This window comes from Bos taurus, chromosome 7, assembly GCF_002263795.3.
Source record: "Bos taurus isolate L1 Dominette 01449 registration number 42190680 breed Hereford chromosome 7, ARS-UCD2.0, whole genome shotgun sequence".
In the NCBI taxonomy this organism is placed as follows: domain Eukaryota; kingdom Metazoa; phylum Chordata; class Mammalia; order Artiodactyla; family Bovidae; genus Bos; species Bos taurus.
In genome coordinates, this window is record NC_037334.1 from 37427883 (window position 1) to 37443904 (window position 16022).

General features: G+C 41.9%; 1 protein-coding gene across 4 annotated transcripts in view; it reads left to right on the forward strand.

Annotated features, from left to right (window-relative positions):
* SEMA6A (semaphorin 6A) overlaps positions 1-16022 on the forward strand; it is a 131241-nt gene that overhangs the window by 110858 nt on the left and 4361 nt on the right. The window lies entirely within an intron of this gene.

A 16022-nucleotide genomic window follows, 5' to 3' on the forward strand; every position in this document is an offset into this window, starting at 1 on the left:
GAATCCACCTGCCAAGGCAGGAGACACAGGAGACTCAAGTTCAATCTTAGGTCAGGGAGATCCCCTGGAGTGGGAGCTGGCAACCCACTCCAGTATTCTTGCCTGGAGAATCCCATGGATGGAAGAGTCTGGTGAGCTATAGTCCATGGGGTCAAAAAGAGTCAGACACAACTTAGCGACTGAGCATGCAGTTTTATTTCTGTGGTTACCTTCTAGTTATGAAAAGTGACACTTTTTTAATGATATAAACTTTCCACCTGAAACAAATTTTAAAGGCAATGTAAATAAAATACTAAGTAAATGCTGATGTAGGAAGTAGAGGGATACAGGAATACTAAAAGTAAATAACACTGTATGTGAGACTCCTTGATTTGCAGCACTTAGCTGATGACTAAACTGTGGGTCGGAGAAGGCAATGGCAAGCCACTCCAGTACTGTTGCCTAGAAAATCCCGGGGATGGGGTCACACAGAGTCGGACATGACCGAAGCGACTTAGCAGCAGCAGCAGCAAACTGTGGGTAACTCTGGCCTGGAGCAATTAACAGAGTACAGTGAGGATGAAATTACCACCAAAACTGTGCTTCTGGCATTTGGAAGAACAAGATTGAATGAGGGTGCTACCTTCTACTGGCTGGGCCCTGACCACTTCAATTATACAATCTAGTGCTCTTCTGATTTCTCTTCCAACTACAGAGCTTTGTGATTAGAGATGAGAAGTTTGGTCAAGTAGGAATCGAGAGCACGATGGATTTCGACTAAAAAGAAATTAGTCATCCTAGGCTTGTTAAGCATCTGGCGAGATGCTTTCCAGACCAGCAGTGAGCATCCAAGTATAGACAACAGCTCGTTACTTCCCTAATGCGGCCCAGGGACAGTTTACCTCTAGCACTTACACTTTTCCAAGATCTGTAAGGACTCTTGTGCTACAGCGCATCCCGTTGGCCTGGCAATAACCTTTACTTGACCTTTTCTTTGCCTTTTCTCTCTTTCAAACTTTACCTACTGTGAGTCCCAAACCCTAGAGTCAGAGTTTCCTCATGAACAGACTAAGAAACCCCATTTTCAGAGAGCATGTTTGGTAACAGAGTCTAGCCCAATTGCTTCTGCATTTAACAATCTGTAATGCTTAAAATGCCAACAAAGGTCCATATAGTCAAAGCTATGGTTTTCAGGTAATCATGTAATGTACACATGTGAGAGTTGGATCATAAAGAAGGCTAAGTGCCACGAAGACCCTTGAGAGTCCCTTGGACAGCAAGGAAATCAAACCGTTCAGTCCTAAAGGAAATCAACACAGAATGTTCACTGGAAGGCCTGATGCTAAAGCTGAGGCTCCAATACTTTGGCCACCTGATGTAAAGAGCCAACTCATTGGAAAAGACCTTGATGCTGGGAAAGACTGAAGGCAAAAGGAGAAGGGGCAGCAGAGGACGAGACGGTTAGATAGGATCGCCGACTCAATGGACAAGAATCTGAGGAAACTCCAGGACACAGTGGAGGACAGAGGAGTCCATGGGGTGGCAAAGAGTCAGACATGACTTAGTGACTGAACAACAATGCTTAAAATCTAATGGATGAAGGTTTTAAAACATCTTATTTCTCCCAGTGAGGAAAGAGATCTCTTGGCTCCTAGCAAGTCATATGCAGGTGATCATATATACACAGAAAATTATTGCTGATGAAGGTAATAAAGGCAGAAAAATAAGCATCTTTTCCTGACTCGTAAACTTGGACTGCATTTTTTTCTGCCATTTCTTCAGTAACATTAACATAACAAAAATGTTTTCTGAGGAGTCGTCAAGCAAAATTTATTACTGGCTCCACTGCACAGTATTGGATGCCAATAAGGAGTTAGAGGCTAAACTAGAGATAGACAGAGTTCCTGTCCAAGAAATATCAAACCGCCAGACAGATGAAGCACACACAGACACAAAAATGCACCAAAAAGCCTTTACGACCACTATTATCCTGTTCACAAGGCAAAGTGGTGCACAGCAGATTTAGAAAAAGGTATTAGACAACTGAAGACAACTTGGCTGAACACATCAAGGACACAGGACTTGGAAACACTTTCCCAGCCCCTTTTCTTTAGTCGTCCCCCTCAGTACCAGTATTATAGCAGTCATACACCACTTGCCAGGGAGGATGAGGGAAAGGAGGTGTCTTTGGTACAGAGCTCATACTTAAAATTTTTGTGGAAATGCTGGCAAAGTTGGGCTCTTTTTGAACACTCTGAGCTTTATTTTAAAAAAAAAAAAAGCTCGACAGTAATTTTCATAGTTTTTATTAATAAAACCTATAGTACCACAGCCATTTTTAAATGTGATAGAACAGGACAGTCTTGGAAGCAAAAGGGGTTAAGAGGGGTTCTGTTTGACGGGGAGGGGGCTGCCAGTGGGGAGACAAAGGGCTGCAACTTCCTCTTAACAATCAACAGCTAACTCAGCCAGGTGGGAGCATGCCTGGTGAGGGTCAAGGAGATGGGGGACTGGTGGCTGTTTTCCCCACAATGCTTTTGAGTAAGACTTCACTTATTTCTGGTTTTGAGAGGGAGAGGAAAGGCATCCTTCAAAATTCCTAAGAAATTTGGCATCTACGTCGTTGCTGATAAAGAAAAATACAGTTCATGAAATGCAGTCCATTCGCATAGTTTTAAATTTGTAAATTGTGCTATACCTGCCCCTTAAAGATTTATTATCATTGTTATTATGCTCTGTTAAACTATTTTAATCTCCAAAAGTTTAGAGTGAGTCTGAAGAATAGTCATGGGTAACCAATAGATGTACATCAGCTGAGGGTGGAAGAGTAGGGTTGCTACATTAAATACAGAGTACCCAGTTAAATGTGAATTTGACAAACCATGAATAATTCCTTAGTATAAGTGTGCCCCACCTGTTTCATGGGACATGCTTACACTAAAACATTATTACTTACCTGAAGCTGAAATTAACCAAGAGTTCTGCATATTGATTTGCGACCTTGGCAATTCTATTGAAGAGGCTGCTGATAATTTGTTCAGTAAGTATATAAGATTTAATCTCTAGTCTACATCTGCCCTTTAACTCTTAGGAAATTTATAGTAACCTACATAAGAGCAATTAAAGTTAACAACTTCATTCTGGGAAAAAATATTTTCATTATATCTAATTCCAAAAGTTGTATGTGTGTTTGGATATTAGGGTAATTGAAAAAGTTATCACGAAAAGTAAGCTTTCAAGGGTCACTTTTAAGTGAAGAAGACTCAGAAATCAAATTGTTCCTAAACAAAGGCAAGATTAAAACCACTGTTTCTAATTTTAATTTAACCTCAGGTTTTTTATCAACTATTATGTAACTATATGGGTTTTTTTTTCTGTAATTATTTGGATGCCTTTTTTTTTTCATTTCTCATTTACATGACTTTGAAGGAGATGAACTAGAATCCAGAAAGCACTAGAAAATAATACTAAATTTCACAGTTAATTTAACAGAAAATGTAATAATGGTGACACTAACCCTAGTCGCAAAGAAAGGCATGCATTTCAGTCCCTCAGTCGTAAGCGGCTTTTTGCAGCCCTCTGTCCATAGGATTCTCCAGGCAAGAATACTAGAGTGGGTTGCCATTTCCGCCTTCAGGGGATTTTTCCAACCCAGGGACTGAACCCAAGTCTCTTGCAGGTCTTGCGCTGGCAGGCAGATTCTTTACCTCTGAGCCACCTGGGAGGCCCCAGAGATGTAGTAAGTTAACTACACTTTAGTAACATTAACCCTAGCTTGGTTGTAAAGAACCTGCCTGCAATGCAGGAGACCCAGGTTCAATTCCTGGATCGGGAAAATCTCCTGGAGAAGGAAATGGCCACCCACTCCAGTACTCTTGCCTGGAGAATCCATGGACAGAGGAGCCTGGCGGGCTACAGTCCATGGAGCCGCAAGAGTCAGAGACTCTTAGCGACTAAACCACAAACCCTAGTATCAAAGAAAGGGAAAACAGCAACTTTCCTTCATTTCTTTCTTCATGCATTCAAAACATTCAGCAAACATGTGTGCTATATGGGAGCCTTCTGCTGAGTGCTATACTACAGGCTGATCTGATTCATGGAGGCTATACACAAGGAGCCTGCAGGTTAGCAGGGGGTACCCACAGGTGGCCTCTTGGCTAGCAGTGGGGCATGGCAAAGGCTGAGAGTTCAGAGAAGCACATAAAGGGTCAGAAAGGGAACTGAGATTGAAATGCTAGTCTGCAACCTTAAAAGTCATGCTCAGGGGTTTTGGCTTTACCTGTAGGCAGTGGGTGGGAGGGAGGGAAATACAGAGATCAAAGAGACTGACAGACGATAGATAAATAATAAATTGATTATTCAGTCCTATAGATTGTTAATTACACATACACAATATGTTTGGAAAATAGAATTTTGCGTCAGTTTTGAATCTATAGTGTTTTTCTGTATATCACTGGCATTTTCTACAGCTGTTTCATGCCAAACTAAGACCTCTGTGCTGGTAAAGCTGAGCCCCAGACTCCGCCTTCTGTGTCAGTGGGTAAAACACTGGGGTGCAGGGCACACGCCAGACTTCATCCAGAACAGATTTTGAAATGGCGGGGGAGGGCAGGGGGAGACTGAGAAAGAAATGATAATATAATTCAGGGTGCCACCATTTGGGGCTTCCCAGGTGGCACTAGTGGTAAAGAACCCACCTGCCAATGCTAACTTTTACTAAATTAATATTTCTTTGTCACCTGCCAGAAAAGGAATCTATTGGTAGTCTCTGACATTTCTTTGAGGCACCAAGGAAAATGATCTATTGTGAGCCAGCCAGGCACTGGGCTCTCTACTGGACGACCTGGAAGGTTCCCTGCGAGCATGGGTGTTTGGGGGTGGGGCAGCAGGATACCCACGTGGTCAGCTGTAATTGTTCTTTCAGCCGCACAGGCAGAGATGTAGATTTGACCTAATTAATTTTGTATCCTCTTGACAACTTGCTAAATTTATCTGGGGTCTTGATGAGATTATTGTGGAAAGGGTAGAAGGAAAAGAAGTTAAATGTCAGCCATGTAGAAAGCTGTTTCGTCTCCCTGCCTGCCTGAAAGTGCACACCAATATTTGAATTTTCTTTTCTAGAAATACCAATTGAACCTTTTATCTTCACTTAACATCATTTTCTCAAAAAAAAAAAAAAAAGGACTCAAATTATGATTAGAGAGACTTTTTTATTTTAAAATCAGCAACTTAAATCTTGGGGTGTTAAAAAAAAAATCAGTTCACCTCTAAAAGTGCTACTTACTTTAATCTGTAGCTACTTTTTTAAGCCACATCACCCTTGACATGAATTCATTTGCCTCACCCTTTTCCTTCAATCTTTTTCCCCCTTTCTCTCCTATCTTTTGCACAAAAACACACACAAGTGACAAAGTTTTCTGACAGCTTAATGGAACTTTCAAGGACTACAGGGACTAGGTTAGGCATGATCGTATTAACTGAACATCTGGTATAGTTAAAAATGTGCTCTTTAATTGGCTCAACTGCACTGTGCTCAGCTAAAATTTGTTTTGTCCTCACAATCAAATTGGGAAGAGTCAGTGTGTATTTTGGAGCACGTATATTAATGGGAAAATAATACTAGCTTTGTCTCAGAACTCTTTCTGATAGCCTCGTTTCTTGGAGTTAAAAAAAAAAATGCTTGTTATATACAGGTTTGACTTTGCAAACCTCACTGCTCCACAGACAAAGTAGTCTAGCAAGGGCAAAATGGTGGAAACAGGGAAATTTCTTGAGGATAGCCTCTCTTTTCTTGACATTATACATGAGAATGGCCTCAAAAGCTGCAAGAGTTGCTCAGAATACATAATTCATGCCATTGCTATAGAAGGAAAGAGGATGGAAGCGCTGTATCCACTCGGGGGTTGCAGGGAGACACAGGCTATGCAAGTCATAATAGGTAAAGTCCTGCCAAGCGTGTGACTGTGCTGCAGGCCTGAGCAGACCCACAAGAACCCCATCAGACACCAGTCTCCCAGCACTTCAGTCACAGAAAGACTCTAGAGTCAACCACTGAAACACAGCTGGGTAAATTCACATATATTGGGTACAGAGAACACGGGCTCTTCATAGGTGTCAGAAAGCTAATTACGGGTGGTATGAAGGTTTGTCATCCTTAATTAGTATTTCTTAAGCTCTTGTAAGTCTACAGTTGGGTGTTATCTTTGTAAAGAGATTCCTTTTTAATGTGACAATAGGAATTTCCCACTGCAATTATTTTTAAAATTTGTGTTTTTAAAAAAGATGCACTCTTTTTCAAATATGTATCTGCAATTAGATTTCTTCACTGAAGGCAGGCGCAGCCATTAGGAACTGTATAGAGATAATGGAAGTTCAGTACAATCACCACAGACAGCGCTCATTAGGAGAGAAAATGATGTCAAGAAATTTACAGGGCAGCACACTGCGTTACGCCTAACCTTTTGGACATATTAGAGCCTGTCATTTCCAGCCCTACAGCCTCTTGTTATTCATAAATAATAGATAACACTGGACACAATCATCTGACATTTGTTAAGGTAATAAATATACCCTAAGTGCTGACGGGTCTTGCACTCCATGATTTAAAAGCACGCAGCAGAAATTTAATGTAACTTAAAATGTCTTATATAATTCTATGGGTTTGCAGATTCAGTTCACCTCAGCAGATGTGTAACCACCGAGCTCTGCTGAGTGCACGTTGTAAAGCAGGACCTTCATTTGAGGAACAGAACATGAGCTCAGGTCCCCTACTTCTATCCAGAAAAGAAAGGAAAAGAATCTTCCTGGGTTTTTTATTCTCTTGTCTGATCGTGGCGAGGTAAGGGGAAAGATCCCCTGAACCAGATGTCCCTTGATGGCTGTGCATTGTTTGAGGAGATTTCAAGGTGACATGGGATGCAAGCTTTAAGGGAGGATGCTCTACGCAACTATTTGGTAGTGAGCTCCTACCAAGCTTCTCTTTCCTCTGTCCCCGAGACCCAGTCCTGACTGGGCTCTCTAGGACCATCCACTAACTGAAGGCCCCTGGGTCAGAGATGGGGAGCATGAGAAATTCCTGCGACTTTATGGTGGGGCAAATAAAGAGACAGTGGGCATTTTGCCAGCAGCTTCTGGCTCCAGCAGAAGGGTTGATTCTGTTACAGAAGTAGTGGTACAGCATTTTAGGCCATACGTCAAGCTTTTGTCAGGTACCAAGTGGAAGTGTTAGGGATGTATTGTTCTCGCCAATAAAATCACATCAATTTTGTATCCTTTGTCAGAATATGGCAACTGCAAGAAAATGTCATACACAAGACCCACTAAAGATTCATACTTTCGTGAACATCAAGGAAGATTGCATTATTTTTTTTTTTATTTTACAAATAATTTAGCAAGTCTGGCTACACATTGCCTCAGTGCTGTCTGGGGTTGGATTTCAAAGTGAAACACTTTGATGTTGTTCTCTGGAATATTATTCCTATCATTTAGGGCAGTGCCTCTCAAGCTTTAGCGAATGTATGAATCATCTGGAGGCCTTGTTAAAACACAGATTTCTGAACCCAATCTCCAGAGATTCTGATTCAAAAGTTCTAGTAGGACCCAAGGATTTGTATTTCCAACAGGTTACTAATACGGAGTCACCCTAATTTAGGACACTTTTCAAATTGTATGGGCTATCTTATTTAAGGTCTCTCTCCAAGATTCTGTTATATTTTTAAATCCTTATTTCTCCATTCTTGGTTAACACACTTGAACCCAAAGTGTTGCATCAAAACAGTTTATCTGGGACCACAAAGAAAGCAGGTAACTTGTCAGTTGGAAACACTCACCTTACATTATTAATTGAACATTAAATGTGTCCTGCACAGTGCTAAATGCTTTACATGAATTCGTTTATTCAATCTATTTAATCCATCCACAACACCCATCTCAGAGTCAATACTACTGGGGCTTAGAGAGATTGAGTGACTTGCCCAGGAACACAACTAGTTAGTTATAGATTCAAGACTGATACCCAGGTCTTTATGATCTCAAGATTTACATTCTTAACCAATAATACCCAAAATCATCTATAACCCAGATTCCATGAACTATATTCCCAGTAAGTTTAAGTTTTAAGAGTATTCAAACAAACCTGTCTCCTTAACAGTAAGTTTAAGAGTATTTAAACAAACCTGTTTCCTCAAATCTGTTTTATCTTTGCATTGCAGAGAAAAAAAATCAGAGTGCTGCAAAAAATTCCAAAGAATGACCCAAACTCCACAATTTTATAAGACGATCTACTTCCTTATTTTGTAGCCTTGATGTCTCTTAAGAGAGCAAAGAAAGATGGAACCGGGAAGCTGGAAAACAGAAATGCTTTGTCTGGTTTCCAAAACTTTAGATGTTGGGTTTCTAGTCTTCCAAGAAAGAAAACCTCAAATAGAAGGAAAGTAAACCATGCAAATTCTGCTTAAAACTTGGCCCATCTGAAATAGTCATTACCTTTACAAAGACAGTGAGAGTCTCAGCACATGGAACCACAGGTCAACATTCCAAAGCATGGCTTTTAAAAATGATCTGATCATGACCCCCATTCTAGACCTCATCTCCGCTCTGGGTGCAGTCCTCCCAGGGGCAGGGCCGAGTCTAAAATAGTGGGGCCGAGGAGGAGGAGCCAACCAAGCACTCCCACTGGCACGGAGGGGAAAATGAAGCTTTATGCTCATCCTCCCTTTTCCTCCTGCGATGGCATCGCCACAACAAATAATGCATCAGTTTCAGAGGTGATAGGACTGGAAGTGGATTCATCCGCAGACGACCACAGGCAGCATCATTTCAATATGGGAGTTTTAAAATAGCCTCTGAACGGAGGATATTAAACAGCCAGGAAGCTGTCTCTACTGTGGCGTGGTCAGTCATTAACTTGATACCTCTGGAAGACAGACCATGGCCTCTTCCAGTACCTAATCTTTGGCCTGCCAGGGGGGAAAAAAACGATTTGAAAATAAAATAAAGAGGGAAAGTTTGAGTTGTAAACTCTGAGCCCATTTCCATGGCTGCTGGTGGTTCCGTTTATTCCTAAGCCATCTGGTTCGCATTATGCCGTGTAAGACTAGGAGAAGGCTGCTTCCTGCCGAGATAACCACAGAGAGCTCCCCCTGCACTTTCCGTGTGGTCATCTCCATGGGCCGGGGTGTGGCTCTGAGAATAAATTATCTGCAGTTAGGTTTTTCCCCTATTTGTTTTTTTCTCTCTTTGCAGGGATTACAGCGGGTCCTCTGTGGTTAGCGGCCGCGATGCTTGGCCCGTGACTCGTTCATTCATTCATGCTGCCTTGCAGGACTCTGAGGCTGGCATTTTGGTGCACTTAAGATTTTCAAACAAGAAAAATTGGGTTGTTGGATTCCATTCACCCAAGTTGTTATGAGGATTTCAAGGAAATTACAGGCTTGTCTTACTATAAAGCAGAAGCAAGAGTCTATTTTTAGGGGATCCCACTCCAGAGCTTTTCTTGGTATTTTGCCATCTTTCTTAGCTCTCAGGCCCAACACGAGCCCCGCTCTGGCTCAGTGGTGGAGGAAATGTCCATCCTCCTTTTTGCCTCTGCATATTTCTCTAAAGGACACAGAGAGGCTTTGTTGTCTTTGTGGTCAGCGGGTCCGCTTCACACAGATGCCTATTAATCACTTCACTGTGGAGACAGACACATCCATCATATCACAGCAGCTCCGAAACAGGCAGTCCAGTGAACAGGGGTGAGAGGGGAAAGTGTGCACTTAACCATTTCAAGGTTCTGATAGTAGAAGGTCTCATGTACTTAGCAAGGTAACTGGAGTGGGGATGGGTAAGGCTTTTCCTTTGGTACTTAGTTTAACAGGTGCGAGAGTAAATTTATTTCTCTTTGTTTGGCTTCATTTCTTTGATAGGACAGGTAACATCTCCCAGCCATGTCTGTATGGTGCAGGGGATAAGTATAGTTGAAGACAGAGTCTTATTTTAATAACAGTGATAATAAATTCAAGTAGGCTGGCTGTGCTTTTGATGCAAAGGTACTGACTCTTGGAAGCCTGTAGTTTCTCAATAATGGATTCAGTGTGGAACAGAATAAGCTGAAAGTCAGTTTTCTTAGGCAAGAAGACCCTTGAAATCACAGGTAAATTAATCGGTAATTTTCCTTCCAAATGGACATGTCTTCTAAACATCTTTTTTAGACTTTCAAGGCTTTTCACAGCCTGCTTCCAAATGGGGTTCAGCTCTCACTCCTATCTTCCCCTCCAAGTACTCATTCAGGCATGCACTCATTTACTATTTATTTAACAGCTATTTACTGAGCACCTGTATGCCTGGGGGTGCAGCGGAGCAGAAAATCTCTCCTTCCTGGATCTGTCTGGAGCAATTTAGGTGTAAAAAACAGAGCATCATAAGAGTGATGACTTTAGGGGAGAGAGGTGCAGAGGTCCAGGAACCCTTAACAGAAGGAAGAGCTAAACTGGCTTGAGGGAATTGGAGACAGTTTCTTCAGGTCAGCTGAGACCTGGAGGAGGTCGGAAGGCTGGGAGGTGAGCAGGGGTTTTCTGCGCAGAGGGAGCAGCCTGTGTGAAAGCCCAGAAGCAATGAGAATGCAGCAGAGAGGTGGTGCCTAGAGCTAAGAGGCTAGAAGGCACCTGGACCACTGGCCATCACTGAACACAGCCTGCTCTTTCCTCCCCTCCATGCCTGGGTTCTTGTTGCTCTCTCCACTTGGGTTGACATCCCATGCACTTGAAGACTTAGCTCAAACGCCAGCTCCTATATAAAGCCTTTGCCCATCCGTATTAGGTAGAAGCAATCATCTCATGATGCTTCTGGGCTTTGGATGTAGTTCATATGCACACACCTATCTTCTCCCGTACTGGATCACAGACTTTGTGCCTCCTTCATCTTTGTCCCCCCAAAGCCCACCAAGGGACTTTCATCCATGCTCAGTAATTGCTTGCTGAAGGCAGCCACAAGGTGCATTTGGTCAAAACCTTGTTAGTTCAGGAGAGGACAGTCAAGGCGCCAACAACATCACAATCCAGCCCTGAGTTAGGAGAGTATCTTTTCTGAGGCATGTTGTTCCCAAGCCTGGCGCTGGGCATCCTGTGCAGACTAGAGGCAATGGTAGAGAATCTTCGAGCTACCAAAAACCATTATTTAAATAAGGAACTTGATGTTTGACATTTCAAAGTGCATGGACATCGTCATCATAGGAAAAATCAGAACTGTGTTGGGTTTCCTCTTATTTTGCCATTTATAACTGCTCTTATTGTGAATTACATATTGTAGGGCCTGGAGGGTGGGGTTGTTCATAATCTTTTCAGCCTCTAAAGAGCTTCACACTGCCCCTCTGAGACCTCCTTCCAGCAGCCTCTGAAAACTCTCTCAGCTCAGAAAAAAAAAGAGTGGAGATTCTATTCTTTCTCAGTTCTGCCAATTTAAGGCATGATTTCAGAGAAATCTTTGGGCCATTGTGTGTCTAGCTTCCTGCAATAGGAAGGTGGAAAGAATAACCATTTAGCACCTCATGACTAGTGAGAAATAGCTGGTGGTTAATGAATCAATGCAAAGGGTTTCTCAGATACTGTTTTCATTACTAATGCCCCATTTTCAACTGGCGAGAGCAGAAGGCCCAGGGGTCGGTAGAGGAAGGTATTCCAACAGCCCAGGGTGGAAAAGGCATCACCCTACAAAGGCCCTTCTACTTGCCTAGGGTTTCCGCGCCACTCCTGAAGCAATGATGTTCCTCCAACCCTAACCCTGAGCCCTTTGCAAAGACGCATTGGTTTTGTATTAGCTGATTTCGCTGGAGCACTCAGTTGTTACAAATAACCCATTTACCTTTATCCTCTCTTTTGGAATTATCCCAGAACAAATATCTTTTTACTTTAAAAATAGTTTATCCTATTATTATTTTGAATACATATCGAGCACCTTTATAGATTTCTTTCATCTAATGGTTGTTAGTATGATTATATTCTGTTATATGGGGATATTCTGTGATTTCAGAAGCAAATCACTTCAAAGATGACCCACCAAGTTTAGAAGTTTATTTAAAATCTGTCTCTAAATGTGTTGCAAACCCATTTATTTAATAATTACTCAGTAAGTGCTCGACCAAGAGCCCTGGGGATGGTGAGGATTATAAACACATATAAAATATGTACCCTACCCTCAAGGAGCTGATTATAGGATTACTACCCCACTAGGAATCTAACTCGGAGAAGGCAATGGCACCCCACTCCAGTACTCTTGCCTGGAAAATCCCATGGACGGAGGAGCCTGGTGGGCTGCAGTCCATGGGGTCGCTAAGAGTTGGACATGACTGAACAACTTCACTTTAACTTTACACTTTCATGCATTGGAGAAGGAAATGGCAACCCATTCCAGTGTTCTTGCCTGGAGAATCCCAGGGACGGGGGAGCCTGCTGAGCTGCCGTCTATGGGGTCGCACAGAGTCAGACACGACTGAAGCGACTTAGCAGCAGCAGCAGCAGCAGCAGCAGGAGTCTAACTAGTAATATGCATGAGTCCTAAGTCATTTCAGTAATGTCAGACTCTTTGCAACCCCATGGACTATAGCCCACCAGGCTCTTCTGTCCAAGGGATTCTCTAGGCAAGAATACTGGAGTGATTGCCAAGCCCTCCTCCAGGGGATCTTCTCAACCCAGGGATCAAACCTGCGTCTCTTTACATCTCCTGCACTGGCAGGAAGGTTCTTTACCACTAGTGCCACCTGGGAAGCCCAACTATTAATATAATCACTGTGTTTTGCTCAACATTTCCCACTGTTGTTGTTTCACTTATTTCCAAATTCAGGGCCTACAGGCAATCCTGAAACAGAGGTACATGTTCCCTGATGTTGCCTCAACATATCAACCTTTTGGCAACATTTGCAAAGCCCAAGGATTGGAGCTGGGAAGAACACGTCTGCCCCTCCTCTGGGAGACCCATAGCAAATAGAATCTAATGGCAAAGCTGTGACTGTCACTCTTAAGCCCTCCGTGAGCTACTAACCCCCCATCTCTCTTTGGTGGCTTCCTCTGATCTTTAGATGTGTCCAGCAAACTGCTGTACTTAAGCTCTTTCTTAATCATTATTTCAACTGATTCTTATAACTACGCAGTAAGGCATTAAAATTAAGGGTGTTTACCCCACATTACAGATGGAAAAAACTGAGGCCCAGAGACATTGTCACTTGCTTAATGGTCACCCAGCAGTAAGTGGGAGCAAGATCTCTAGTGTTACACTACCCTCAGCCTGACTGACAGGTCTGGTGTGTTCAAGTCTTCACAATGACCATCTGTACAAAGCTGATTTAATCATTTCCACAGATGCTGCTTTGCCCTTTTCTTATGATATAATCAGAAAGCTTTAAGTTTGGAAAGCATCTTCCAAAAATAACTTTTCACGTCTTATCTTCTTGACTTTGCTTTCAAGTTAATCTCTGATCTGTTTCTAACTTTGGACATGGGGTTTCTGATTTTGCACAAGCAGAGGAGGGAAGCCACCTGTTTCAAGGTAGCTATCTCAAAGCCCAAGAAATGCAGAAAGGTTTTTAAAGACATTATTTACATAACAAAATGAGCCAAAGAAAGCTGTCTGAGACTATTTTTCTCAAAGGTCAGACCCTGCTTGATTTGTTAAACAACCAAAAACCTGAACTCAAATGTCATGCACTAAAAGAGTCTTTCCCAGTGAAAGAGCAAATGGGGTCCAAGAGACTCGGATAGTTAAGCACCTTCAGACAAGAAAGACTATTTGGGAGCTAAAAGCAAAGTTAAGAAGAAGCAATGTATATACTTTAAAATTTTGCAGTTTTCCCAATTAAACAATAAATGAAACAAATGGATTGCTCTAGCCTTCTTCTATGATCCTCTTAAACTTAGATGGTAATTTAAATTGTAAATTGACAGTCAATTGTAGATCACTACCTATCACAAGTATGAATTTATTGGGGAGCCCCCATAAATACAGTTGCCAGAAGGGGCCCAAGAAATGCCCACTGCTATGAAACAATCTACCTAATATCTGTATTGGGGGGGCCTAGCCTGTGTTACACCCCACTGACATCACCAAGTCAATAAGTGAAATTAAGCCCATTTTATTCACAGGTGTACATTTCTGTGCCATCATATGTAGGTGGTTAAAAATGATGTTTAGTAGAACACTATGCAAAACCAAAGTTGAAAGAAAATTGGTTGCTATAACAAGGAAATGCAAATTTAAGGAAGAAATTCTCATTAGCGCAGTTACTTGGTATTACAACATATTTGGATGCAAGACACCCCACTGTTTGGGGAGCTCCACAGCCTAAAAAGGTGTGAGTTTTAGCTGAATTTCCTGCTGGTTTTTTGCCTCTCAGTTTCTACCCTTTAAAAGTTCATGAAGATAAATCGTGAAATATTTGACAAGTGTCACATTTGGAAATTAGTCAGTGTCTGATCGTATTTTCCCTGGGTGAGTTTCCCCCCTTACCCTTCAACACCAAGGGCATTTGTTTAATCACAGAATCTTTGTTTCTCAAGAGATATTTGGTGTTTCTATAATATTTATTCCCCACCTGCAGTTGCAATCCTTTGTCACAGGACAGTCATTTCCACAGCAACCAACTGTGATGTCACGATTGAGGGGATGAGGACAGTACACAAAGAGAAAGAGAATGCTTTCTTCTCCAGGCTAAGTTTTCTGAGTTTTAAAACCATTGCTTCACCAATCAAAATATTGTAACAGAAAAACCCCAGGACAAAGCTGCATTTCCTCAGGGTCTCGGGTGTCACACACAAAGCATTTCAACAGAAGTGTAAGGGTTGTGTGTTGTGGGTTTGGGAAAGGGTAGAGATTTTTATTTCATTTTATTCTCATTCTGTACTACTGATATCTGCCAGTAAAATACATTAAACATATTCCAGAAAGAGTTGATTTAGTTGATGAAAAATGTGTCTCCTGAGACCAGAGAAGGTACATTTTCTGTCTTACTATCATTTCCATAATAGGAACAATGTTTACATTTCCTCAGCCCATGTTAGAGCCTCTAATGTATTCATGTTCTTTCACTCTCCAGAGGCAGGAATTGAGGTATTTGAGATTTTATTTTTTCAGCTACTGCATCAAGCACTTAAGATCTGACAATTGTGATGTGTATTCTCACTTGGCATTAAAAAATAAAAGCTTCAGTAAGTTTGCATTTGATTAGAGTCTCTCAGCTTGGTGGCTGATTAAGCAGGAACAGGGAAAGCCACTTTCTTCAGAAACACAGCATCTTGGTTAATGTAGTGTAAGATTATTGACAGGCAGAGTCACATAATTTTTATTAAATTGAAGAGATTAGCTCTGCTGAAGAATCTCACCGTGACAGCAAACTCTAGCTGTAATAATGAGACCTGACACTTCTCAAACCCACTACAGGACCCCAAATGGTCTCTACTTTGAAATATTCTTTCAGCTCAAGTAGAGGAAGAGCTTCATTCAAATATTCAGCTTATTTACCTAAAATTGAGTTTTTTTACATGGGTTCTTTGTTTTGGGAGAAGTGATGCAAAATCAGCATAAACATTTGTAATCTATGGGCTTTAGCTACTCTCTTTCATTATAAATGATACCCACTGTCTTTCTCCCTGTTGCTTGAAATGCTAACCTAGCTGTTCTCCAGACAGAGGCCATGGGGCCCACCAGGAAGTAAGTCATCAGCAAACTCCCTGGAAGCCTGGAGCAGTGTGCCATTTGTTCATTTAACATGCATAAAAGTATTGCCTATTTCCCGAGACTCAGAATACCTCACTGGCACTTTTATGATGGGGAAGATTGAAAAAAAGATGAAAAGGGAAAAAGGATTAGATTTTGGAAAGGAAAAAACCGCCATATTCCACGGACTGAACCAACTTAGAGCCCATACTTGAAAAGAGGGGAATGCACCTTTCCAAAACACAAAGAAGACAATAAGGGAAGTCTGTTTACATCCTGGGGGGTGGGGCGGGGAGGATTAATGAGTTAATGTTTGGCAAGAGGGAGCCTCAAAGACAAGTTCTGCAGAGGTGCCATTG